At 43.3% G+C, this 21,005-nt stretch overlaps 39 non-coding genes across 39 annotated transcripts; all 39 read left to right on the top strand.

Annotated features, from left to right (window-relative positions):
- Positions 1 to 242: 242 nt before the first annotated feature.
- On the top strand, positions 243 to 315 carry trnav-cac (transfer RNA valine (anticodon CAC)). Its single transcript has one exon. It is a non-coding gene; the product is annotated as a tRNA-Val (tRNA).
- A 437-nt stretch (positions 316 to 752) lies between these two features.
- On the top strand, positions 753 to 825 carry trnav-cac (transfer RNA valine (anticodon CAC)). Its single transcript has one exon. It is a non-coding gene; the product is annotated as a tRNA-Val (tRNA).
- Positions 826 to 1,262: 437 nt separating this feature from the next.
- Positions 1,263 to 1,335, top strand: trnav-cac (transfer RNA valine (anticodon CAC)). The gene has a single exon. It is a non-coding gene; the product is annotated as a tRNA-Val (tRNA).
- Positions 1,336 to 1,772: 437 nt separating this feature from the next.
- Positions 1,773 to 1,845, top strand: trnav-uac (transfer RNA valine (anticodon UAC)). Its single transcript has one exon. It is a non-coding gene; the product is annotated as a tRNA-Val (tRNA).
- Positions 1,846 to 2,282: 437 nt separating this feature from the next.
- On the top strand, positions 2,283 to 2,355 carry trnav-cac (transfer RNA valine (anticodon CAC)). The gene has a single exon. It is a non-coding gene; the product is annotated as a tRNA-Val (tRNA).
- A 439-nt stretch (positions 2,356 to 2,794) lies between these two features.
- Positions 2,795 to 2,867, top strand: trnav-cac (transfer RNA valine (anticodon CAC)). The gene has a single exon. It is a non-coding gene; the product is annotated as a tRNA-Val (tRNA).
- Positions 2,868 to 3,306: 439 nt separating this feature from the next.
- Positions 3,307 to 3,379, top strand: trnav-uac (transfer RNA valine (anticodon UAC)). Its single transcript has one exon. It is a non-coding gene; the product is annotated as a tRNA-Val (tRNA).
- A 437-nt stretch (positions 3,380 to 3,816) lies between these two features.
- On the top strand, positions 3,817 to 3,889 carry trnav-cac (transfer RNA valine (anticodon CAC)). Its single transcript has one exon. It is a non-coding gene; the product is annotated as a tRNA-Val (tRNA).
- Positions 3,890 to 4,326: 437 nt separating this feature from the next.
- Positions 4,327 to 4,399, top strand: trnav-cac (transfer RNA valine (anticodon CAC)). The gene has a single exon. It is a non-coding gene; the product is annotated as a tRNA-Val (tRNA).
- A 437-nt stretch (positions 4,400 to 4,836) lies between these two features.
- On the top strand, positions 4,837 to 4,909 carry trnav-uac (transfer RNA valine (anticodon UAC)). Its single transcript has one exon. It is a non-coding gene; the product is annotated as a tRNA-Val (tRNA).
- Positions 4,910 to 5,858: 949 nt separating this feature from the next.
- Positions 5,859 to 5,931, top strand: trnav-cac (transfer RNA valine (anticodon CAC)). The gene has a single exon. It is a non-coding gene; the product is annotated as a tRNA-Val (tRNA).
- A 437-nt stretch (positions 5,932 to 6,368) lies between these two features.
- Positions 6,369 to 6,441, top strand: trnav-cac (transfer RNA valine (anticodon CAC)). The gene has a single exon. It is a non-coding gene; the product is annotated as a tRNA-Val (tRNA).
- Positions 6,442 to 6,878: 437 nt separating this feature from the next.
- trnav-cac (transfer RNA valine (anticodon CAC)) lies at positions 6,879 to 6,951 on the top strand. The gene has a single exon. It is a non-coding gene; the product is annotated as a tRNA-Val (tRNA).
- Positions 6,952 to 7,388: 437 nt separating this feature from the next.
- Positions 7,389 to 7,461, top strand: trnav-cac (transfer RNA valine (anticodon CAC)). The gene has a single exon. It is a non-coding gene; the product is annotated as a tRNA-Val (tRNA).
- A 439-nt stretch (positions 7,462 to 7,900) lies between these two features.
- Positions 7,901 to 7,973, top strand: trnav-uac (transfer RNA valine (anticodon UAC)). Its single transcript has one exon. It is a non-coding gene; the product is annotated as a tRNA-Val (tRNA).
- A 437-nt stretch (positions 7,974 to 8,410) lies between these two features.
- On the top strand, positions 8,411 to 8,483 carry trnav-cac (transfer RNA valine (anticodon CAC)). Its single transcript has one exon. It is a non-coding gene; the product is annotated as a tRNA-Val (tRNA).
- Positions 8,484 to 8,920: 437 nt separating this feature from the next.
- Positions 8,921 to 8,993, top strand: trnav-cac (transfer RNA valine (anticodon CAC)). The gene has a single exon. It is a non-coding gene; the product is annotated as a tRNA-Val (tRNA).
- A 437-nt stretch (positions 8,994 to 9,430) lies between these two features.
- trnav-cac (transfer RNA valine (anticodon CAC)) lies at positions 9,431 to 9,503 on the top strand. Its single transcript has one exon. It is a non-coding gene; the product is annotated as a tRNA-Val (tRNA).
- A 437-nt stretch (positions 9,504 to 9,940) lies between these two features.
- On the top strand, positions 9,941 to 10,013 carry trnav-cac (transfer RNA valine (anticodon CAC)). Its single transcript has one exon. It is a non-coding gene; the product is annotated as a tRNA-Val (tRNA).
- Positions 10,014 to 10,452: 439 nt separating this feature from the next.
- Positions 10,453 to 10,525, top strand: trnav-uac (transfer RNA valine (anticodon UAC)). Its single transcript has one exon. It is a non-coding gene; the product is annotated as a tRNA-Val (tRNA).
- Positions 10,526 to 10,962: 437 nt separating this feature from the next.
- trnav-cac (transfer RNA valine (anticodon CAC)) lies at positions 10,963 to 11,035 on the top strand. Its single transcript has one exon. It is a non-coding gene; the product is annotated as a tRNA-Val (tRNA).
- Positions 11,036 to 11,472: 437 nt separating this feature from the next.
- trnav-cac (transfer RNA valine (anticodon CAC)) lies at positions 11,473 to 11,545 on the top strand. The gene has a single exon. It is a non-coding gene; the product is annotated as a tRNA-Val (tRNA).
- A 437-nt stretch (positions 11,546 to 11,982) lies between these two features.
- On the top strand, positions 11,983 to 12,055 carry trnav-cac (transfer RNA valine (anticodon CAC)). The gene has a single exon. It is a non-coding gene; the product is annotated as a tRNA-Val (tRNA).
- A 437-nt stretch (positions 12,056 to 12,492) lies between these two features.
- trnav-cac (transfer RNA valine (anticodon CAC)) lies at positions 12,493 to 12,565 on the top strand. Its single transcript has one exon. It is a non-coding gene; the product is annotated as a tRNA-Val (tRNA).
- A 437-nt stretch (positions 12,566 to 13,002) lies between these two features.
- trnav-cac (transfer RNA valine (anticodon CAC)) lies at positions 13,003 to 13,075 on the top strand. The gene has a single exon. It is a non-coding gene; the product is annotated as a tRNA-Val (tRNA).
- Positions 13,076 to 13,512: 437 nt separating this feature from the next.
- On the top strand, positions 13,513 to 13,585 carry trnav-cac (transfer RNA valine (anticodon CAC)). Its single transcript has one exon. It is a non-coding gene; the product is annotated as a tRNA-Val (tRNA).
- Positions 13,586 to 14,022: 437 nt separating this feature from the next.
- On the top strand, positions 14,023 to 14,095 carry trnav-cac (transfer RNA valine (anticodon CAC)). The gene has a single exon. It is a non-coding gene; the product is annotated as a tRNA-Val (tRNA).
- Positions 14,096 to 14,534: 439 nt separating this feature from the next.
- Positions 14,535 to 14,607, top strand: trnav-uac (transfer RNA valine (anticodon UAC)). The gene has a single exon. It is a non-coding gene; the product is annotated as a tRNA-Val (tRNA).
- Positions 14,608 to 15,044: 437 nt separating this feature from the next.
- On the top strand, positions 15,045 to 15,117 carry trnav-cac (transfer RNA valine (anticodon CAC)). The gene has a single exon. It is a non-coding gene; the product is annotated as a tRNA-Val (tRNA).
- Positions 15,118 to 15,554: 437 nt separating this feature from the next.
- Positions 15,555 to 15,627, top strand: trnav-cac (transfer RNA valine (anticodon CAC)). Its single transcript has one exon. It is a non-coding gene; the product is annotated as a tRNA-Val (tRNA).
- Positions 15,628 to 16,064: 437 nt separating this feature from the next.
- On the top strand, positions 16,065 to 16,137 carry trnav-cac (transfer RNA valine (anticodon CAC)). The gene has a single exon. It is a non-coding gene; the product is annotated as a tRNA-Val (tRNA).
- Positions 16,138 to 16,574: 437 nt separating this feature from the next.
- On the top strand, positions 16,575 to 16,647 carry trnav-cac (transfer RNA valine (anticodon CAC)). Its single transcript has one exon. It is a non-coding gene; the product is annotated as a tRNA-Val (tRNA).
- Positions 16,648 to 17,084: 437 nt separating this feature from the next.
- Positions 17,085 to 17,157, top strand: trnav-cac (transfer RNA valine (anticodon CAC)). The gene has a single exon. It is a non-coding gene; the product is annotated as a tRNA-Val (tRNA).
- Positions 17,158 to 17,594: 437 nt separating this feature from the next.
- trnav-cac (transfer RNA valine (anticodon CAC)) lies at positions 17,595 to 17,667 on the top strand. Its single transcript has one exon. It is a non-coding gene; the product is annotated as a tRNA-Val (tRNA).
- Positions 17,668 to 18,104: 437 nt separating this feature from the next.
- Positions 18,105 to 18,177, top strand: trnav-cac (transfer RNA valine (anticodon CAC)). The gene has a single exon. It is a non-coding gene; the product is annotated as a tRNA-Val (tRNA).
- Positions 18,178 to 19,126: 949 nt separating this feature from the next.
- On the top strand, positions 19,127 to 19,199 carry trnav-cac (transfer RNA valine (anticodon CAC)). The gene has a single exon. It is a non-coding gene; the product is annotated as a tRNA-Val (tRNA).
- Positions 19,200 to 19,638: 439 nt separating this feature from the next.
- trnav-uac (transfer RNA valine (anticodon UAC)) lies at positions 19,639 to 19,711 on the top strand. Its single transcript has one exon. It is a non-coding gene; the product is annotated as a tRNA-Val (tRNA).
- A 437-nt stretch (positions 19,712 to 20,148) lies between these two features.
- On the top strand, positions 20,149 to 20,221 carry trnav-cac (transfer RNA valine (anticodon CAC)). Its single transcript has one exon. It is a non-coding gene; the product is annotated as a tRNA-Val (tRNA).
- A 437-nt stretch (positions 20,222 to 20,658) lies between these two features.
- Positions 20,659 to 20,731, top strand: trnav-cac (transfer RNA valine (anticodon CAC)). Its single transcript has one exon. It is a non-coding gene; the product is annotated as a tRNA-Val (tRNA).
- Positions 20,732 to 21,005: the final 274 nt, after the last annotated feature.

Genomic DNA, 21,005 nt, shown 5'->3' with positions numbered 1-21,005 from the left:
GGAAACTTACCTAGTGCTTTGTCATGTTGTCTCCCAACATAGAAAATTCATGCTACTCGGTTGATTTGTAGACGTTTGTGTTATAAAGGTATCGAATGATGTCAACATTTGGTGTTTGGATGTGAATGTTTTGTCTTAAAGCAGAGTAGACCTACTGCTTAGCCATTGTTGACATGATGACTTCCATGCTCTGATAGAATGAGGAAACGCCCACGAGAGATGTGCCCATTGAGACAAGCAAGGTTTCTGTAGTGTAGTGGTCATCACGTTTGCCTCACACGCGAAAGGTCCCTGGTTCGATACCAGGCAGAAACATGCTTCTTGATAGAATGACAAACACCACTGCTGTTTCGTGATTTGTTGCCAGTGTAAAGGCTATCGGGGAGCGCTTGCCTTTAGATCCTCAAAGTGAGCTGTTAGTCTCATGTGATCGATACAGGAATGTTCTAAATCGCCATGTACCTTGATAGCAGTACTAATGCAGCCGGTTCAATCAAAATGAAACTCAGTGGAAACTTACCTAGTGCTTTGTCATGTTGTCTCCCAACATAGAAAACTCATGCTACTCGGTTGATTTGTAGACGTTTGTGTTATAAAGGTATCGAATGATGTCAACATTTGGTGTTTGGATGTGAATGTTTTGTCTTAAAGCAGAGTAGACCTACTGCTTAGCGATTGTTGACATGATGACTTCCATGCTCTGATTGTATGAGGAAACGCCCACGAGAGATGTGGCCATTCAGACAAGCAAGGTTTCTGTAGTGTAGTGGTCATCACGTTCGCCTCACATGCGAAAGGTCCCTGGTTCGATACCAGGCAGAAACATGCTTCTTGATAGAATGACTAACACCACTGCTGTTTAGTGATTTGTTGCCAGTGTAAAGGCTATCGGGGAGCGCTTGCCTTTAGATCCTCAAAGTGAGCTGTCAGTCTCATGTGATCGATACAGGAATGTTCTAAATCGCCATGTACCTTGATAGCAGTACTAATGCAGCCGGTTCAATCAAAATGAAACTCAGTGGAAACTTACCTAGTGCTTTGTCATGTTGTCTCCCAACATAGAAAACTCATGCTACTCGGTTGATTTGTAGACGTTTGTGTTATAAAGGTATCGAATGATGTCAACATTTGGTGTTTGGATGTGAATGTTTTGTCTTAAAGCAGAGTAGACCTACTGCTTAGCCATTGTTGACATGATGACTTCCATGCTCTGATTGTATGAGGAAACGCCCACGAGAGATGTGCCCATTCAGACAAGCAAGGTTTCTGTAGTGTAGTGGTCATCACGTTCGCCTCACACGCGAAAGGTCCCTGGTTCGATACCAGGCAGAAACATGCTTCTTGATAGAATGACAAACACCACTGCTGTTTAGTGATTTGTTGCCAGTGTAAAGGCTATCGGGGAGCGCTTGCCTTTAGATCCTCAAAGTGAGCTGTCAGTCTCATGTGATCGATACAGGAATGTTTTAAATCGCCATGTACCTTGATAGCAGTACTAATGCAGCCGGTTCTATCAAAATGAAACTCAGTGGAAACTTACCTAGTGCTTTGTCATGTTGTCTCCCAACGTAGAAAACTCATGCTACTCGGTTGATTTGTAGACGTTTGTGTTATAAAGGGATCGAATGATGTCAACATTTGGTGTTTGGATGTGAATGTTTTGTCTTAAAGCAGAGTAGACCTACTGCTTAGGCATTGTTGACATGATGACTTCCATGCTCTGATTGTATGAGGAAACGCCCACGAGAGATGTGGCCATTCAGACAAGCAAGGTTTCTGTAGTGTAGTGGTCATCACGTTCGCCTTACACGCGAAAGGTCCCTGGTTCGATACCAGGCAGAAACATGCTTCTTGATAGAATGACAAACACCACTGCTGTTTAGTGATTTGTTGCTAGTGTAAAGGCTATCGGGGAGCGCTTGCCTTTAGATCCTCAAAGTGAGCTGTCAGTCTCATGTGATCGATACAGGAATCTTCTAAATCGCCATGTACCTTGATAGCAGTACTAATGTAGCCAGTTCAATCAAAATGAAACTCAGTGGAAACGTACCTAGTGCTTTGTCATGTTGTCTCCCAACATAGAAAACTCATGCTACTCGGTTGATTTGTAGACGTTTGTGTTATAAAGGTATCGAATGATGTCAACATTTGGTGTTTGGATGTGAATGTTTTGTCTTAAAGCAGAGTAGACCTACTGCTTAGCCATTGTTGACATGATGACTTCCATGCTCTGATTGTATGAGGAAACGCCCACGAGAGATGTGCCTATTGAGACTAGCAAGGTTTCTGTAGTGTAGTGGTCATCACGTTCGCCTCACACGCGAAAGGTCCCTGGTTCGATACCAGGCAGAAACATGCTTCTTGATAGAATGACAAACACACCACTGCTGTTTAGTCGTTTGTTGCCAGTGTAAAGGCTATCGGGGAGCTCTTCCCTTTAGAACCTCAAAGTGAGCTGTCAGTCTCATGTGATCGATACAGGAATGTTTTAAATCGCCATGTACCTTGATAGCAGTACTAATGCAGCCGGTTCTATCAAAATGAAACTCAGTGGAAACTTACCTAGTGCTTTGTCATGTTGTCTCCCAACGTAGAAAACTCATGCTACTCGGTTGATTTGTAGACGTTTGTGTTATAAAGGGATCGAATGATGTCAACATTTGGTGTTTGGATGTGAATGTTTTGTCTTAAAGCAGAGTAGACCTACTGCTTAGGCATTGTTGACATGATGACTTCCATGCTCTGATTGTATGAGGAAACGCCCACGAGAGATGTGCCCATTCAGACAAACAAGGTTTCTGTAGTGTAGTGGTCATCACGTTCGCCTCACACGCGAAAGGTCCCTGGTTCGATACCAGGCAGAAACATGCTTCTTGATAGAATGACAAACACACCACTGCTGTTTAGTCGTTTGTTGCCAGTGTAAAGGCTATCGGGGAGCTCTTCCCTTTAGAACCTCAAAGTGAGCTGTCAGTCTCATGTGATCGATACAGGAATGTTTTAAATCGCCATGTACCTTGATAGCAGTACTAATGCAGCCGGTTCTATCAAAATGAAACTCAGTGGAAACTTACCTAGTGCTTTGTCATGTTGTCTCCCAACGTAGAAAACTCATGCTACTCGGTTGATTTGTAGACGTTTGTGTTATAAAGGGATCGAATGATGTCAACATTTGGTGTTTGGATGTGAATGTTTTGTCTTAAAGCAGAGTAGACCTACTGCTTAGGCATTGTTGACATGATGACTTCCATGCTCTGATTGTATGAGGAAACGCCCACGAGAGATGTGCCCATTCAGACAAACAAGGTTTCTGTAGTGTAGTGGTCATCATGTTCGCCTTACACGCGAAAGGTCCCTGGTTCGATACCAGGCAGAAACATGCTTCTTGATAGAATGACAAACACCACTGCTGTTTAGTGATTTGTTGCCAGTGTAAAGGCTATCGGGGAGCGCTTGCCTTTAGATCCTCAAAGTGAGCTGTCAGTCTCATGTGATCGATACAGGAATGTTCTAACTCGCCATGTACCTTGATAGCAGTACTAATGCAGCCGGTTCAATCAAAATGAAACTCAGTGGAAACTTACCTAGTGCTTTGTCATGTTGTCTCCCAACATAGAAAATTCATGCTACTCGGTTGATTTGTAGACGTTTGTGTTATAAAGGTATCGAATGATGTCAACATTTGGTGTTTGGATGTGAATGTTTTGTCTTAAAGCAGAGTAGACCTACTGCTTAGCCATTGTTGACATGATGACTTCCATGCTCTGATAGAATGAGGAAACGCCCACGAGAGATGTGCCCATTGAGACAAGCAAGGTTTCTGTAGTGTAGTGGTCATCACGTTTGCCTCACACGCGAAAGGTCCCTGGTTCGATACCAGGCAGAAACATGCTTCTTGATAGAATGACAAACACCACTGCTGTTTAGTGATTTGTTGCCAGTGTAAAGGCTATCGGGGAGCGCTTGCCTTTAGATCCTCAAAGTGAGCTGTCAGTCTCATGTGATCGATACAGGAATGTTCTAAATCGCCATGTACCTTGATAGCAGTACTAATGCAGCCGGTTCAATCAAAATGAAACTCAGTGGAAACTTACCTAGTGCTTTGTCATGTTGTCTCCCAACATAGAAAACTCATGCTACTCGGTTGATTTGTAGACGTTTGTGTTATAAAGGTATCGAATGATGTCAACATTTGGTGTTTGGATGTGAATGTTTTGTCTTAAAGCAGAGTAGACCTACTGCTTAGCCATTGTTGACATGATGACTTCCATGCTCTGATTGTATGAGGAAACGCCCACGAGAGATGTGCCCATTCAGACAAGCAAGGTTTCTGTAGTGTAGTGGTCATCACGTTCGCCTCACACGCGAAAGGTCCCTGGTTCGATACCAGGCAGAAACATGCTTCTTGATAGAATGACAAACACCACTGCTGTTTAGTGATTTGTTGCCAGTGTAAAGGCTATCGGGGAGCGCTTGCCTTTAGATCCTCAAAGTGAGCTGTCAGTCTCATGTGATCGATACAGGAATGTTTTAAATCGCCATGTACCTTGATAGCAGTACTAATGCAGCCGGTTCTATCAAAATGAAACTCAGTGGAAACTTACCTAGTGCTTTGTCATGTTGTCTCCCAACGTAGAAAACTCATGCTACTCGGTTGATTTGTAGACGTTTGTGTTATAAAGGGATCGAATGATGTCAACATTTGGTGTTTGGATGTGAATGTTTTGTCTTAAAGCAGAGTAGACCTACTGCTTAGGCATTGTTGACATGATGACTTCCATGCTCTGATTGTATGAGGAAACGCCCACGAGAGATGTGGCCATTCAGACAAGCAAGGTTTCTGTAGTGTAGTGGTCATCACGTTCGCCTTACACGCGAAAGGTCCCTGGTTCGATACCAGGCAGAAACATGCTTCTTGATAGAATGACAAACACCACTGCTGTTTAGTGATTTGTTGCTAGTGTAAAGGCTATCGGGGAGCGCTTGCCTTTAGATCCTCAAAGTGAGCTGTCAGTCTCATGTGATCGATACAGGAATCTTCTAAATCGCCATGTACCTTGATAGCAGTACTAATGCAGCCGGTTCAATCAAAATGAAACTCAGTGGAAACTTACCTAGTGCTTTGTCATGTTGTCTCCCAACATAGAAAATTCATGCTACTCGGTTGATTTGTAGACGTTTGTGTTATAAAGGTATCGAATGATGTCAACATTTGGTGTTTGGATGTGAATGTTTTGTCTTAAAGCAGAGTAGACCTACTGCTTAGCCATTGTTGACATGATGACTTCCATGCTCTGATAGAATGAGGAAACGCCCACGAGAGATGTGCCCATTGAGACAAGCAAGGTTTCTGTAGTGTAGTGGTCATCTCGTTCGCCTCACACGCGAAAGGTCCCTGGTTCGATACCAGGCAGAAACATGCTTCTTGATAGAATGACAAACACACCACTGCTGTTTAGTCGTTTGTTGCCAGTGTAAAGGCTATCGTGGAGCTCTTCCCTTTAGAACCTCAAAGTGAGCTGTCAGTCTCATGTGATCAATACAGGAATGTTTTAAATCGCCATGTACCTTGATAGCAGTACTAATGCAGCTGGTTCTATCAAAATGAAACTCAGTGGAAACTTACCTAGTGCTTTGTCATGTTGTCTCCCAACGTAGAAAACTCATGCTACTCGGTTGATTTGTAGACGTTTGTGTTATAAAGGGATCGAATGATGTCAACATTTGGTGTTTGGATGTGAATGTTTTGTCTTAAAGCAGAGTAGACCTACTGCTTAGGCATTGTTGACATGATGACTTCCATGCTCTGATTGTATGAGGAAACGCCCACGAGAGATGTGGCCATTCAGACAAGCAAGGTTTCTGTAGTGTAGTGGTCATCACGTTCGCCTCACACGTGAAAGGTCCCTGGTTCGATACCAGGCAGAAACATGCTTCTTGATAGAATGACAAACACCACTGCTGTTTAGTGATTTGTTGCCAGTGTAAAGGCTATCGGGGAGCGCTTGCCTTTAGATCCTCAAAGTGAGCTGTCAGTCTCATGTGATCGATACAGGAATGTTCTAAATCGCCATGTACCTTGATAGCAGTACTAATGTAGCCAGTTCAATCAAAATGAAACTCAGTGGAAACGTACCTAGTGCTTTGTCATGTTGTCTCCCAACATAGAAAACTCATGCTACTCGGTTGATTTGTAGACGTTTGTGTTATAAAGGTATCGAATGATGTCAACATTTGGTGTTTGGATGTGAATGTTTTGTCTTAAAGCAGAGTAGACCTACTGCTTAGCCATTGTTGACATGATGACTTCCATGCTCTGATAGAATGAGGAAACGCCCACGAGAGATGTGCCCATTAAGACAAGCAAGGTTTCTGTAGTGTAGTGGTCATCACTTTCGCCTCACACGCGAAAGGTCCCTGGTTCGATACCAGGCAGAAACATGCTTCTTGATAGAATGACAAACACCACTGCTGTTTCGTGATTTGTTGCCAGTGTAAAGGCTATCGGGGAGCGCTTGCCTTTAGATCCTCAAAGTGAGCTGTCAGTCTCATGTGATCGATACAGGAATGTTCTAAATCGCCATGTACCTTGATAGCAGTACTAATGTAGCCAGTTCAATCAAAATGAAACTCAGTGGAAACGTACCTAGTGCTTTGTCATGTTGTCTCCCAACATAGAAAACTCATGCTACTCGGTTGATTTGTAGACGTTTGTGTTATAAAGGTATCGAATGATGTCAACATTTGGTGTTTGGATGTGAATGTTTTGTCTTAAAGCAGAGTAGACCTACTGCTTAGCCATTGTTGACATGATGACTTCCATGCTCTGATTGTATGAGGAAACGCCCACGAGAGATGTGCCCATTCAGACAAGCAAGGTTTCTGTAGTGTAGTGGTCATCACGTTCGCCTCACACGCGAAAGGTCCCTGGTTCGATACCAGGCAGAAACATGCTTCTTGATAGAATGACAAACACCACTGCTGTTTAGTGATTTGTTGCCAGTGTAAAGGCTATCGGGGAGCGCTTACCTTTAGATCCTCAAAGTGAGCTGTCAGTCTCATGTGATCGATACAGGAATGTTCTAAATCGCCATGTTCCTTGATAGCAGTACTAATGTAGCCAGTTCAATCAAAATGAAACTCAGTGGAAACGTACCTAGTGCTTTGTCATGTTGTCTCCCAACATAGAAAACTCATGCTACTCGGTTGATTTGTAGACGTTTGTGTTATAAAGGTATCGAATGATGTCAACATTTGGTGTTTGGATGTGAATGTTTTGTCTTAAAGCAGAGTAGACCTACTGCTTAGCCATTGTTGACATGATGACTTCCATGCTCTGATTGTATGAGGAAACGCCCACGAGAGATGTGCCCATTGAGACTAGCAAGGTTTCTGTAGTGTAGTGGTCATCACGTTCGCCTCACACGCGAAAGGTCCCTGGTTCGATACCAGGCAGAAACATGCTTCTTGATAGAATGACAAACACACCACTGCTGTTTAGTCGTTTGTTGCCAGTGTAAAGGCTATCGGGGAGCTCTTCCCTTTAGAACCTCAAAGTGAGCTGTCAGTCTCATGTGATCGATACAGGAATGTTTTAAATCGCCATGTACCTTGATAGCAGTACTAATGCAGCCGGTTCTATCAAAATGAAACTCAGTGGAAACTTACCTAGTGCTTTGTCATGTTGTCTCCCAACGTAGAAAACTCATGCTACTCGGTTGATTTGTAGACGTTTGTGTTATAAAGGGATCGAATGATGTCAACATTTGGTGTTTGGATGTGAATGTTTTGTCTTAAAGCAGAGTAGACCTACTGCTTAGGCATTGTTGACATGATGACTTCCATGCTCTGATTGTATGAGGAAACGCCCACGAGAGATGTGCCCATTCAGACAAACAAGGTTTCTGTAGTGTAGTGGTCATCACGTTCGCCTTACACGCGAAAGGTCCCTGGTTCGATACCAGGCAGAAACATGCTTCTTGATAGAATGACAAACACCACTGCTGTTTAGTGATTTGTTGCCAGTGTAAAGGCTATCGGGGAGCGCTTGCCTTTAGATCCTCAAAGTGAGCTGTCAGTCTCATGTGATCGATACAGGAATGTTCTAAATCGCCATGTACCTTGATAGCAGTACTAATGCAGCCGGTTCAATCAAAATGAAACTCAGTGGAAACTTACCTAGTGCTTTGTCATGTTGTCTCCCAACATAGAAAATTCATGCTACTCGGTTGATTTGTAGACGTTTGTGTTATAAAGGTATCGAATGATGTCAACATTTGGTGTTTGGATGTGAATGTTTTGTCTTAAAGCAGAGTAGACCTACTGCTTAGCCATTGTTGACATGATGACTTCCATGCTCTGATAGAATGAGGAAACGCCCACGAGAGATGTGCCCATTGAGACAAGCAAGGTTTCTGTAGTGTAGTGGTCATCACGTTCGCCTCACACGCGAAAGGTCCCTGGTTCGATACCAGGCAGAAACATGCTTCTTGATAGAATGACAAACACCACTGCTGTTTCGTGATTTGTTGCCAGTGTAAAGGCTATCGGGGAGCGCTTGCCTTTAGATCCTCAAAGTGAGCTGTTAGTCTCATGTGATCGATACAGGAATGTTCTAAATCGCCATGTACCTTGATAGCAGTACTAATGCAGCCGGTTCAATCAAAATGAAACTCAGTGGAAACTTACCTAGTGCTTTGTCATGTTGTCTCCCAACATAGAAAACTCATGCTACTCGGTTGATTTGTAGACGTTTGTGTTATAAAGGTATCGAATGATGTCAACATTTGGTGTTTGGATGTGAATGTTTTGTCTTAAAGCAGAGTAGACCTACTGCTTAGCGATTGTTGACATGATGACTTCCATGCTCTGATTGTATGAGGAAACGCCCACGAGAGATGTGGCCATTCAGACAAGCAAGGTTTCTGTAGTGTAGTGGTCATCACGTTCGCCTCACATGCGAAAGGTCCCTGGTTCGATACCAGGCAGAAACATGCTTCTTGATAGAATGACTAACACCACTGCTGTTTAGTGATTTGTTGCCAGTGTAAAGGCTATCGGGGAGCGCTTGCCTTTAGATCCTTAAAGTGAGCTGTCAGTCTCATGTGATCGATACAGGAATGTTCTAAATCGCCATGTACCTTGATAGCAGTACTAATGCAGCCGGTTCAATCAAAATGAAACTCAGTGGAAACTTACCTAGTGCTTTGTCATGTTGTCTCCCAACATAGAAAACTCATGCTACTCGGTTGATTTGTAGACGTTTGTGTTATAAAGGTATCGAATGATGTCAACATTTGGTGTTTGGATGTGAATGTTTTGTCTTAAAGCAGAGTAGACCTACTGCTTAGCCATTGTTGACATGATGACTTCCATGCTCTGATAGAATGAGGAAACGCCCACGAGAGATGTGCCCATTAAGACAAGCAAGGTTTCTGTAGTGTAGTGGTCATCACGTTCGCCTCACACGCGAAAGGTCCCTGGTTCGATACCAGGCAGAAACATGCTTCTTGATAGAATGACAAACACCACTGCTGTTTCGTGATTTGTTGCCAGTGTAAAGGCTATCGGGGAGCGCTTGCCTTTAGATCCTCAAAGTGAGCTGTCAGTCTCATGTGATCGATACAGGAATGTTCTAAATCGCCATGTACCTTGATAGCAGTACTAATGTAGCCAGTTCAATCAAAATGAAACTCAGTGGAAACGTACCTAGTGCTTTGTCATGTTGTCTCCCAACATAGAAAACTCATGCTACTCGGTTGATTTGTAGACGTTTGTGTTATAAAGGTATCGAATGATGTCAACATTTGGTGTTTGGATGTGAATGTTTTGTCTTAAAGCAGAGTAGACCTACTGCTTAGCCATTGTTGACATGATGACTTCCATGCTCTGATTGTATGAGGAAACGCCCACGAGAGATGTGCCCATTGAGACTAGCAAGGTTTCTGTAGTGTAGTGGTCATCACGTTCGCCTCACACGCGAAAGGTCCCTGGTTCGATACCAGGCAGAAACATGCTTCTTGATAGAATGACAAACACACCACTGCTGTTTAGTCGTTTGTTGCCAGTGTAAAGGCTATCGGGGAGCTCTTCCCTTTAGAACCTCAAAGTGAGCTGTCAGTCTCATGTGATCGATACAGGAATGTTTTAAATCGCCATGTACCTTGATAGCAGTACTAATGCAGCCGGTTCTATCAAAATGAAACTCAGTGGAAACTTACCTAGTGCTTTGTCATGTTGTCTCCCAACGTAGAAAACTCATGCTACTCGGTTGATTTGTAGACGTTTGTGTTATAAAGGGATCGAATGATGTCAACATTTGGTGTTTGGATGTGAATGTTTTGTCTTAAAGCAGAGTAGACCTACTGCTTAGGCATTGTTGACATGATGACTTCCATGCTCTGATTGTATGAGGAAACGCCCACGAGAGATGTGCCCATTCAGACAAACAAGGTTTCTGTAGTGTAGTGGTCATCACGTTCGCCTTACACGCGAAAGGTCCCTGGTTCGATACCAGGCAGAAACATGCTTCTTGATAGAATGACAAACACCACTGCTGTTTAGTGATTTGTTGCCAGTGTAAAGGCTATCGGGGAGCGCTTGCCTTTAGATCCTCAAAGTGAGCTGTCAGTCTCATGTGATCGATACAGGAATGTTCTAAATCGCCATGTACCTTGATAGCAGTACTAATGCAGCCGGTTCAATCAAAATGAAACTCAGTGGAAACTTACCTAGTGCTTTGTCATGTTGTCTCCCAACATAGAAAATTCATGCTACTCGGTTGATTTGTAGACGTTTGTGTTATAAAGGTATCGAATGATGTCAACATTTGGTGTTTGGATGTGAATGTTTTGTCTTAAAGCAGAGTAGACCTACTGCTTAGCCATTGTTGACATGATGACTTCCATGCTCTGATAGAATGAGGAAACGCCCACGAGAGATGTGCCCATTGAGACAAGCAAGGTTTCTGTAGTGTAGTGGTCATCACGTTCGCCTCACACGCGAAAGGTCCCTGGTTCGATACCAGGCAGAAACATGCTTCTTGATAGAATGACAAACACCACTGCTGTTTCGTGATTTGTTGCCAGTGTAAAGGCTATCGGGGAGCGCTTGCCTTTAGATCCTCAAAGTGAGCTGTTAGTCTCATGTGATCGATACAGGAATGTTCTAAATCGCCATGTACCTTGATAGCAGTACTAATGCAGCCGGTTCAATCAAAATGAAACTCAGTGGAAACTTACCTAGTGCTTTGTCATGTTGTCTCCCAACATAGAAAACTCATGCTACTCGGTTGATTTGTAGACGTTTGTGTTATAAAGGTATCGAATGATGTCAACATTTGGTGTTTGGATGTGAATGTTTTGTCTTAAAGCAGAGTAGACCTACTGCTTAGCGATTGTTGACATGATGACTTCCATGCTCTGATTGTATGAGGAAACGCCCACGAGAGATGTGGCCATTCAGACAAGCAAGGTTTCTGTAGTGTAGTGGTCATCACGTTCGCCTCACATGCGAAAGGTCCCTGGTTCGATACCAGGCAGAAACATGCTTCTTGATAGAATGACTAACACCACTGCTGTTTAGTGATTTGTTGCCAGTGTAAAGGCTATCGGGGAGCGCTTGCCTTTAGATCCTTAAAGTGAGCTGTCAGTCTCATGTGATCGATACAGGAATGTTCTAAATCGCCATGTACCTTGATAGCAGTACTAATGCAGCCGGTTCAATCAAAATGAAACTCAGTGGAAACTTACCTAGTGCTTTGTCATGTTGTCTCCCAACATAGAAAACTCATGCTACTCGGTTGATTTGTAGACGTTTGTGTTATAAAGGTATCGAATGATGTCAACATTTGGTGTTTGGATGTGAATGTTTTGTCTTAAAGCAGAGTAGACCTACTGCTTAGCCATTGTTGACATGATGACTTCCATGCTCTGATAGAATGAGGAAACGCCCACGAGAGATGTGCCCATTAAGACAAGCAAGGTTTCTGTAGTGTAGTGGTCATCACGTTCGCCTCACACGCGAAAGGTCCCTGGTTCGATACCAGGCAGAAACATGCTTCTTGATAGAATGACAAACACCACTGCTGTTTCGTGATTTGTTGCCAGTGTAAAGGCTATCGGGGAGCGCTTGCCTTTAGATCCTCAAAGTGAGCTGTCAGTCTCATGTGATCGATACAGGAATGTTCTAAATCGCCATGTACCTTGATAGCAGTACTAATGTAGCCAGTTCAATCAAAATGAAACTCAGTGGAAACGTACCTAGTGCTTTGTCATGTTGTCTCCCAACATAGAAAACTCATGCTACTCGGTTGATTTGTAGACGTTTGTGTTATAAAGGTATCGAATGATGTCAACATTTGGTGTTTGGATGTGAATGTTTTGTCTTAAAGCAGAGTAGACCTACTGCTTAGCCATTGTTGACATGATGACTTCCATGCTCTGATTGTATGAGGAAACGCCCACGAGAGATGTGCCCATTCAGACAAGCAAGGTTTCTGTAGTGTAGTGGTCATCACGTTCGCCTCACACGCGAAAGGTCCCTGGTTCGATACCAGGCAGAAACATGCTTCTTGATAGAATGACAAACACCACTGCTGTTTAGTGATTTGTTGCCAGTGTAAAGGCTATCGGGGAGCGCTTGCCTTTAGATCCTCAAAGTGAGCTGTCAGTCTCATGTGATCGATACAGGAATGTTCTAAATCGCCATGTACCTTGATAGCAGTACTAATGCAGCCAGTTCAATCAAAATGAAACTCAGTGGAAACGTACCTAGTGCTTTGTCATGTTGTCTCCCAACATAGAAAACTCATGCTACTCGGTTGATTTGTAGACGTTTGTGTTATAAAGGTATCGAATGATGTCAACATTTGGTGTTTGGATGTGAATGTTTTGTCTTAAAGCAGAGTAGACCTACTGCTTAGCGATTGTTGACATGATGACTTCCATGCTCTGATTGTATGAGGAAACGCCCACGAGAGATGTGGCCATTCAGACAAGCAAGGTTTCTGTAGTGTAGTGGTCATCACGTTCGCCTCACATGCGAAAGGTCCCTGGTTCGATACCAGGCAGAAACATGCTTCTTGATAGAATGACTAACACCACTGCTGTTTAGTGATTTGTTGCCAGTGTAAAGGCTATCGGGGAGCGCTTGCCTTTAGATCCTTAAAGTGAGCTGTCAGTCTCATGTGATCGATACAGGAATGTTCTAAATCGCCATGTACCTTGATAGCAGTACTAATGCAGCCGGTTCAATCAAAATGAAACTCAGTGGAAACTTACCTAGTGCTTTGTCATGTTGTCTCCCAACATAGAAAACTCATGCTACTCGGTTGATTTGTAGACGTTTGTGTTATAAAGGTATCGAATGATGTCAACATTTGGTGTTTGGATGTGAATGTTTTGTCTTAAAGCAGAGTAGACCTACTGCTTAGCCATTGTTGACATGATGACTTCCATGCTCTGATAGAATGAGGAAACGCCCACGAGAGATGTGCCCATTAAGACAAGCAAGGTTTCTGTAGTGTAGTGGTCATCACGTTCGCCTCACACGCGAAAGGTCCCTGGTTCGATACCAGGCAGAAACATGCTTCTTGATAGAATGACAAACACCACTGCTGTTTCGTGATTTGTTGCCAGTGTAAAGGCTATCGGGGAGCGCTTGCCTTTAGATCCTCAAAGTGAGCTGTCAGTCTCATGTGATCGATACAGGAATGTTCTAAATCGCCATGTACCTTGATAGCAGTACTAATGTAGCCAGTTCAATCAAAATGAAACTCAGTGGAAACGTACCTAGTGCTTTGTCATGTTGTCTCCCAACATAGAAAACTCATGCTACTCGGTTGATTTGTAGACGTTTGTGTTATAAAGGTATCGAATGATGTCAACATTTGGTGTTTGGATGTGAATGTTTTGTCTTAAAGCAGAGTAGACCTACTGCTTAGCCATTGTTGACATGATGACTTCCATGCTCTGATTGTATGAGGAAACGCCCACGAGAGATGTGCCCATTGAGACTAGCAAGGTTTCTGTAGTGTAGTGGTCATCACGTTCGCCTCACACGCGAAAGGTCCCTGGTTCGATACCAGGCAGAAACATGCTTCTTGATAGAATGACAAACACACCACTGCTGTTTAGTCGTTTGTTGCCAGTGTAAAGGCTATCGGGGAGCTCTTCCCTTTAGAACCTCAAAGTGAGCTGTCAGTCTCATGTGATCGATACAGGAATGTTTTAAATCGCCATGTACCTTGATAGCAGTACTAATGCAGCCGGTTCTATCAAAATGAAACTCAGTGGAAACTTACCTAGTGCTTTGTCATGTTGTCTCCCAACGTAGAAAACTCATGCTACTCGGTTGATTTGTAGACGTTTGTGTTATAAAGGGATCGAATGATGTCAACATTTGGTGTTTGGATGTGAATGTTTTGTCTTAAAGCAGAGTAGACCTACTGCTTAGGCATTGTTGACATGATGACTTCCATGCTCTGATTGTATGAGGAAACGCCCACGAGAGATGTGCCCATTCAGACAAACAAGGTTTCTGTAGTGTAGTAGTCATCACGTTCGCCTTACACGCGAAAGGTCCCTGGTTCGATACCAGGCAGAAACATGCTTCTTGATAGAATGACAAACACCACTGCTGTTTAGTGATTTGTTGCCAGTGTAAAGGCTATCGGGGAGCGCTTGCCTTTAGATCCTCAAAGTGAGCTGTCAGTCTCATGTGATCGATACAGGAATGTTCTAAATCGCCATGTACCTTGATAGCAGTACTAATGCAGCCGGTTCAATCAAAATGAAACTCAGTGGAAACTTACCTAGTGCTTTGTCATGTTGTCTCCCAACATAGAAAATTCATGCTACTCGGTTGATTTGTAGACGTTTGTGTTATAAAGGTATCGAATGATGTCAACATTTGGTGTTTGGATGTGAATGTTTTGTCTTAAAGCAGAGTAGACCTACTGCTTAGCCATTGTTGACATGATGACTTCCATGCTCTGATAGAATGAGGAAACGCCCACGAGAGATGTGCCCATTGAGACAAGCAAGGTTTCTGTAGTGTAGTGGTCATCACGTTCGCCTCACACGCGAAAGGTCCCTGGTTCGATACCAGGCAGAAACATGCTTCTTGATAGAATGACAAACACCACTGCTGTTTCGTGATTTGTTGCCAGTGTAAAGGCTATCGGGGAGCGCTTGCCTTTAGATCCTCAAAGTGAGCTGTTAGTCTCATGTGATCGATACAGGAATGTTCTAAATCGCCATGTACCTTGATAGCAGTACTAATGCAGCCGGTTCAATCAAAATGAAACTCAGTGGAAACTTACCTAGTGCTTTGTCATGTTGTCTCCCAACATAGAAAACTCATGCTACTCGGTTGATTTGTAGACGTTTGTGTTATAAAGGTATCGAATGATGTCAACATTTGGTGTTTGGATGTGAATGTTTTGTCTTAAAGCAGAGTAGACCTACTGCTTAGCGATTGTTGACATGATGACTTCCATGCTCTGATTGTATGAGGAAACGCCCACGAGAGATGTGGCCATTCAGACAAGCAAGGTTTCTGTAGTGTAGTGGTCATCACGTTCGCCTCACATGCGAAAGGTCCCTGGTTCGATACCAGGCAGAAACATGCTTCTTGATAGAATGACTAACACCACTGCTGTTTAGTGATTTGTTGCCAGTGTAAAGGCTATCGGGGAGCGCTTGCCTTTAGATCCTTAAAGTGAGCTGTCAGTCTCATGTGATCGATACAGGAATGTTCTAAATCGCCATGTACCTTGATAGCAGTACTAATGCAGCCGGTTCAATCAAAATGAAACTCAGTGGAAACTTACCTAGTGCTTTGTCATGTTGTCTCCCAACATAGAAAACTCATGCTACTCGGTTGATTTGTAGACGTTTGTGTTATAAAGGTATCGAATGATGTCAACATTTGGTGTTTGGATGTGAATGTTTTGTCTTAAAGCAGAGTAGACCTACTGCTTAGCCATTGTTGACATGATGACTTCCATGCTCTGATAGAATGAGGAAACGCCCACGAGAGATGTGCCCATTAAGACAAGCAAGGTTTCTGTAGTGTAGTGGTCATCACGTTCGCCTCACACGCGAAAGGTCCCTGGTTCGATACCAGGCAGAAACATGCTTCTTGATAGAATGACAAACACCACTGCTGTTTCGTGATTTGTTGCCAGTGTAAAGGCTATCGGGGAGCGCTTGCCTTTAGATCCTCAAAGTGAGCTGTCAGTCTCATGTGATCGATACAGGAATGTTCTAAATCGCCATGTACCTTCATAGCAGTACTAATGTAGCCAGTTCAATCAAAATGAAACTCAGTGGAAACGTACCTAGTGCTTTGTCATGTTGTCTCCCAACATAGAAAACTCATGCTACTCGGTTGATTTGTAGACGTTTGTGTTATAAAGGTATCGAATGATGTCAACATTTGGTGTTTGGATGTGAATGTTTTGTCTTAAAGCAGAGTAGACCTACTGCTTAGCCATTGTTGACATGATGACTTCCATGCTCTGATTGTATGAGGAAACGCCCACGAGAGATGTGCCCATTCAGACAAGCAAGGTTTCTGTAGTGTAGTGGTCATCACGTTCGCCTCACACGCGAAAGGTCCCTGGTTCGATACCAGGCAGAAACATGCTTCTTGATAGAATGACAAACACCACTGCTGTTTAGTGATTTGTTGCCAGTGTAAAGGCTATCGGGGAGCGCTTGCCTTTAGATCCTCAAAGTGAGCTGTCAGTCTCATGTGATCGATACAGGAATGTTCTAAATCGCCATGTACCTTGATAGCAGTACTAATGTAGCCAGTTCAATCAAAATGAAACTCAGTGGAAACGTACCTAGTGCTTTGTCATGTTGTCTCCCAACATAGAAAACTCATGCTACTCGGTTGATTTGTAGACGTTTGTGTTATAAAGGTATCGAATGATGTCAACATTTGGTGTTTGGATGTGAATGTTTTGTCTTAAAGCAGAGTAGACCTACTGCTTAGCCATTGTTGACATGATGACTTCCATGCTCTGATTGTATGAGGAAACGCCCACGAGAGATGTGCCCATTCAGACAAGCAAGGTTTCTGTAGTGTAGTGGTCATCACGTTCGCCTCACACGCGAAAGGTCCCTGGTTCGATACCAGGCAGAAACATGCTTCTTGATAGAATGACAAACACCACTGCTGTTTAGTGATTTGTTGCCAGTGTAAAGGCTATCGGGGAGCGCTTGCCTTTAGATCCTCAAAGTGAGCTGTCAGTCTCATGTGATCGATACAGGAATGTTTTAAATCGCCATGTACCTTGATAGCAGTACTAATGCAGCCGGTTCTATCAAAATGAAACTCAGTGGAAACTTACCTAGTGCTTTGTCATGTTGTCTCCCAACGTAGAAAACTCATGCTACTCGGTTGATTTGTAGACGTTTGTGTTATAAAGGTATCGAATGATGTCAACATTTGGTGTTTGGATGTGAATGTTTTGTCTTAAAGCAGAGTAGACCTACTGCTTAGCCATTGTTGACATGATGACTTCCATGCTCTGATAGAATGAGGAAACGCCCACGAGAGATGTGCCCATTAAGACAAGCAAGGTTTCTGTAGTGTAGTGGTCATCACTTTCGCCTCACACGCGAAAGGTCCCTGGTTCGATACCAGGCAGAAACATGCTTCTTGATAGAATGACAAACACCACTGCTGTTTCGTGATTTGTTGCCAGTGTAAAGGCTATCGGGGAGCGCTTGCCTTTAGATCCTCAAAGTGAGCTGTCAGTCTCATGTGATCGATACAGGAATGTTCTAAATCGCCATGTACCTTGATAGCAGTACTAATGTAGCCAGTTCAATCAAAATGAAACTCAGTGGAAACGTGCCTAGTGCTTTGTCATGTTGTCTCCCAACATAGAAAACTCATGCTACTCGGTTGATTTGTAGACGTTTGTGTTATAAAGGTATCGAATGATGTCAACATTTGGTGTTTGGATGTGAATGTTTTGTCTTAAAGCAGAGTAGACCTACTGCTTAGCCATTGTTGACATGATGACTTCCATGCTCTGATTGTATGAGGAAACGCCCACGAGAGATGTGCCCATTCAGACAAGCAAGGTTTCTGTAGTGTAGTGGTCATCACGTTCGCCTCACACGTGAAAGGTCCCTGGTTCGATACCAGGCAGAAACATGCTTCTTGATAGAATGACAAACACCACTGCTGTTTAGTGATTTGTTGCCAGTGTAAAGGCTATCGGGGAGCGCTTGCCTTTAGATCCTCAAAGTGAGCTGTCAGTCTCATGTGATCGATACAGGAATGTTCTAAATCGCCATGTACCTTGATAGCAGTACTAATGTAGCCAGTTCAATCAAAATGAAACTCAGTGGAAACGTACCTAGTGCTTTGTCATGTTGTCTCCCAACATAGAAAACTCATGCTACTCGGTTAATTTGTAGACGTTTGTGTTATAAAGGTATCGAATGATGTCAACATTTGGTGTTTGGATGTGAATGTTTTGTCTTAAAGCAGAGTAGACCTACTGCTTAGCCATTGTTGACATGATGACTTCCATGCTCTGATTGTATGAGGAAACGCCCACGAGAGATGTGCCCATTGAGACTAGCAAGGTTTCTGTAGTGTAGTGGTCATCACGTTCGCCTCACACGCGAAAGGTCCCTGGTTCGATACGAGGCAGAAACATGCTTCTTGATAGAATGACAAACACACCACTGCTGTTTAGTCGTTTGTTGCCAGTGTAAAGGCTATCGGGGAGCTCTTCCCTTTAGAACCTCAAAGTGAGCTGTCAGTCTCATGTGATCGATACAGGAATGTTTTAAATCGCCATGTACCTTGATAGCAGTACTAATGCAGCCGGTTCTATCAAAATGAAACTCAGTGGAAACTTACCTAGTGCTTTGTCATGTTGTCTCCCAACGTAGAAAACTCATGCTACTCGGTTGATTTGTAGACGTTTGTGTTATAAAGGGATCGAATGATGTCAACATTTGGTGTTTGGATGTGAATGTTTTGTCTTAAAGCAGAGTAGACCTACTGCTTAGGCATTGTTGACATGATGACTTCCATGCTCTGATTGTATGAGGAAACGCCCACGAGAGATGTGCCCATTCAGACAAACAAGGTTTCTGTAGTGTAGTGGTCATCACGTTCGCCTCACACGCGAAAGGTCCCTGGTTCGATACCAGGCAGAAACATGCTTCTTGATAGAATGACAAACACACCACTGCTGTTTAGTCGTTTGTTGCCAGTGTAAAGGCTATCGGGGAGCTCTTCCCTTTAGAACCTCAAAGTGAGCTGTCAGTCTCATGTGATCGATACAGGAATGTTTTAAATCGCCATGTACCTTGATAGCAGTACTAATGCAGCCGGTTCTATCAAAATGAAACTCAGTGGAAACTTACCTAGTGCTTTGTCATGTTGTCTCCCAACGTAGAAAACTCATGCTACTCGGTTGATTTGTAGACGTTTGTGTTATAAAGGGATCGAATGATGTCAACATTTGGTGTTTGGATGTGAATGTTTTGTCTTAAAGCAGAGTAGACCTACTGCTTAGGCATTGTTGACATGATGACTTCCATGCTCTGATTGTATGAGGAAACGCCCACGAGAGATGTGCCCATTCAGACAAACAAGGTTTCTGTAGTGTAGTGGTCATCACGTTCGCCTTACACGCGAAAGGTCCCTGGTTCGATACCAGGCAGAAACATGCTTCTTGATAGAATGACAAACACCACTGCTGTTTAGTGATTTGTTGCCAGTGTAAAGGCTATCGGGGAGCGCTTGCCTTTAGATCCTCAAAGTGAGCTGTCAGTCTCATGTGATCGATACAGGAATGTTCTAAATCGCCATGTACCTTGATAGCAGTACTAATGCAGCCGGTTCAATCAAAATGAAACTCAGTGGAAACTTACCTAGTGCTTTGTCATGTTGTCTCCCAACATAGAAAATTCATGCTACTCGGTTGATTTGTAGACGTTTGTGTTATAAAGGTATCGAATGATGTCAACATTTGGTGTTTGGATGTGAATGTTTTGTCTTAAAGCAGAGTAGACCTACTGCTTAGCCATTGTTGACATGATGACTTCCATGCTCTGATAGAATGAGGAAACGCCCACGAGAGATGTGCCCATTGAGACAAGCAAGGTTTCTGTAGTGTAGTGGTCATCACGTTCGCCTCACACGCGAAAGGTCCCTGGTTCGATACCAGGCAGAAACATGCTTCTTGATAGAATGACAAACACCACTGCTGTTTCGTGATTTGTTGCCAGTGTAAAGGCTATCGGGGAGCGCTTGCCTTTAGATCCTCAAAGTGAGCTGTTAGTCTCATGTGATCGATACAGGAATGTTCTAAATCGCCATGTACCTTGATAGCAGTACTAATGCAGCCGGTTCAATCAAAATGAAACTCAGTGGAAACTTACCTAGTGCTTTGTCATGTTGTCTCCCAACATAGAAAACTCATGCTACTCGGTTGATTTGTAGACGTTTGTGTTATAAAGGTATCGAATGATGTCAACATTTGGTGTTTGGATGTGAATGTTTTGTCTTAAAGCAGAGTAGACCTACTGCTTAGCGATTGTTGACATGATGACTTCCATGCTCTGATTGTATGAGGAAACGCCCACGAGAGATGTGCCCATTCAGACAAGCAAGGTTTCTGTAGTGTAGTGGTCATCACGTTCGCCTCACATGCGAAAGGTCCCTGGTTCGATACCAGGCAGAAACATGCTTCTTGATAGAATGACTAACACCACTGCTGTTTAGTGATTTGTTGCCAGTGTAAAGGCTATCGGGGAGCGCTTGCCTTTAGATCCTCAAAGTGAGCTGTCAGTCTCATGTGATCGATACAGGAATGTTCTAAATCGCCATGTACCTTGAAAGCAGTACTAATGCAGCCAGTTCAATCAAAATGAAACTCAGTGGAAACGTACCTAGTGCTTTGTCATGTTGTCTCCCAACGTAGAAAACTCATGCTACTCGGTTGATTTGTAGACGTTTGT

Source organism: Brachyhypopomus gauderio, unplaced genomic scaffold (genome assembly GCF_052324685.1).
Source record: "Brachyhypopomus gauderio isolate BG-103 unplaced genomic scaffold, BGAUD_0.2 sc119, whole genome shotgun sequence".
Taxonomy (NCBI): Eukaryota; Metazoa; Chordata; class Actinopteri; order Gymnotiformes; family Hypopomidae; genus Brachyhypopomus; species Brachyhypopomus gauderio.
Note: the sequence above shows the minus strand (reverse complement) of the source record. Positions and strands in the feature narration are given on the sequence as shown.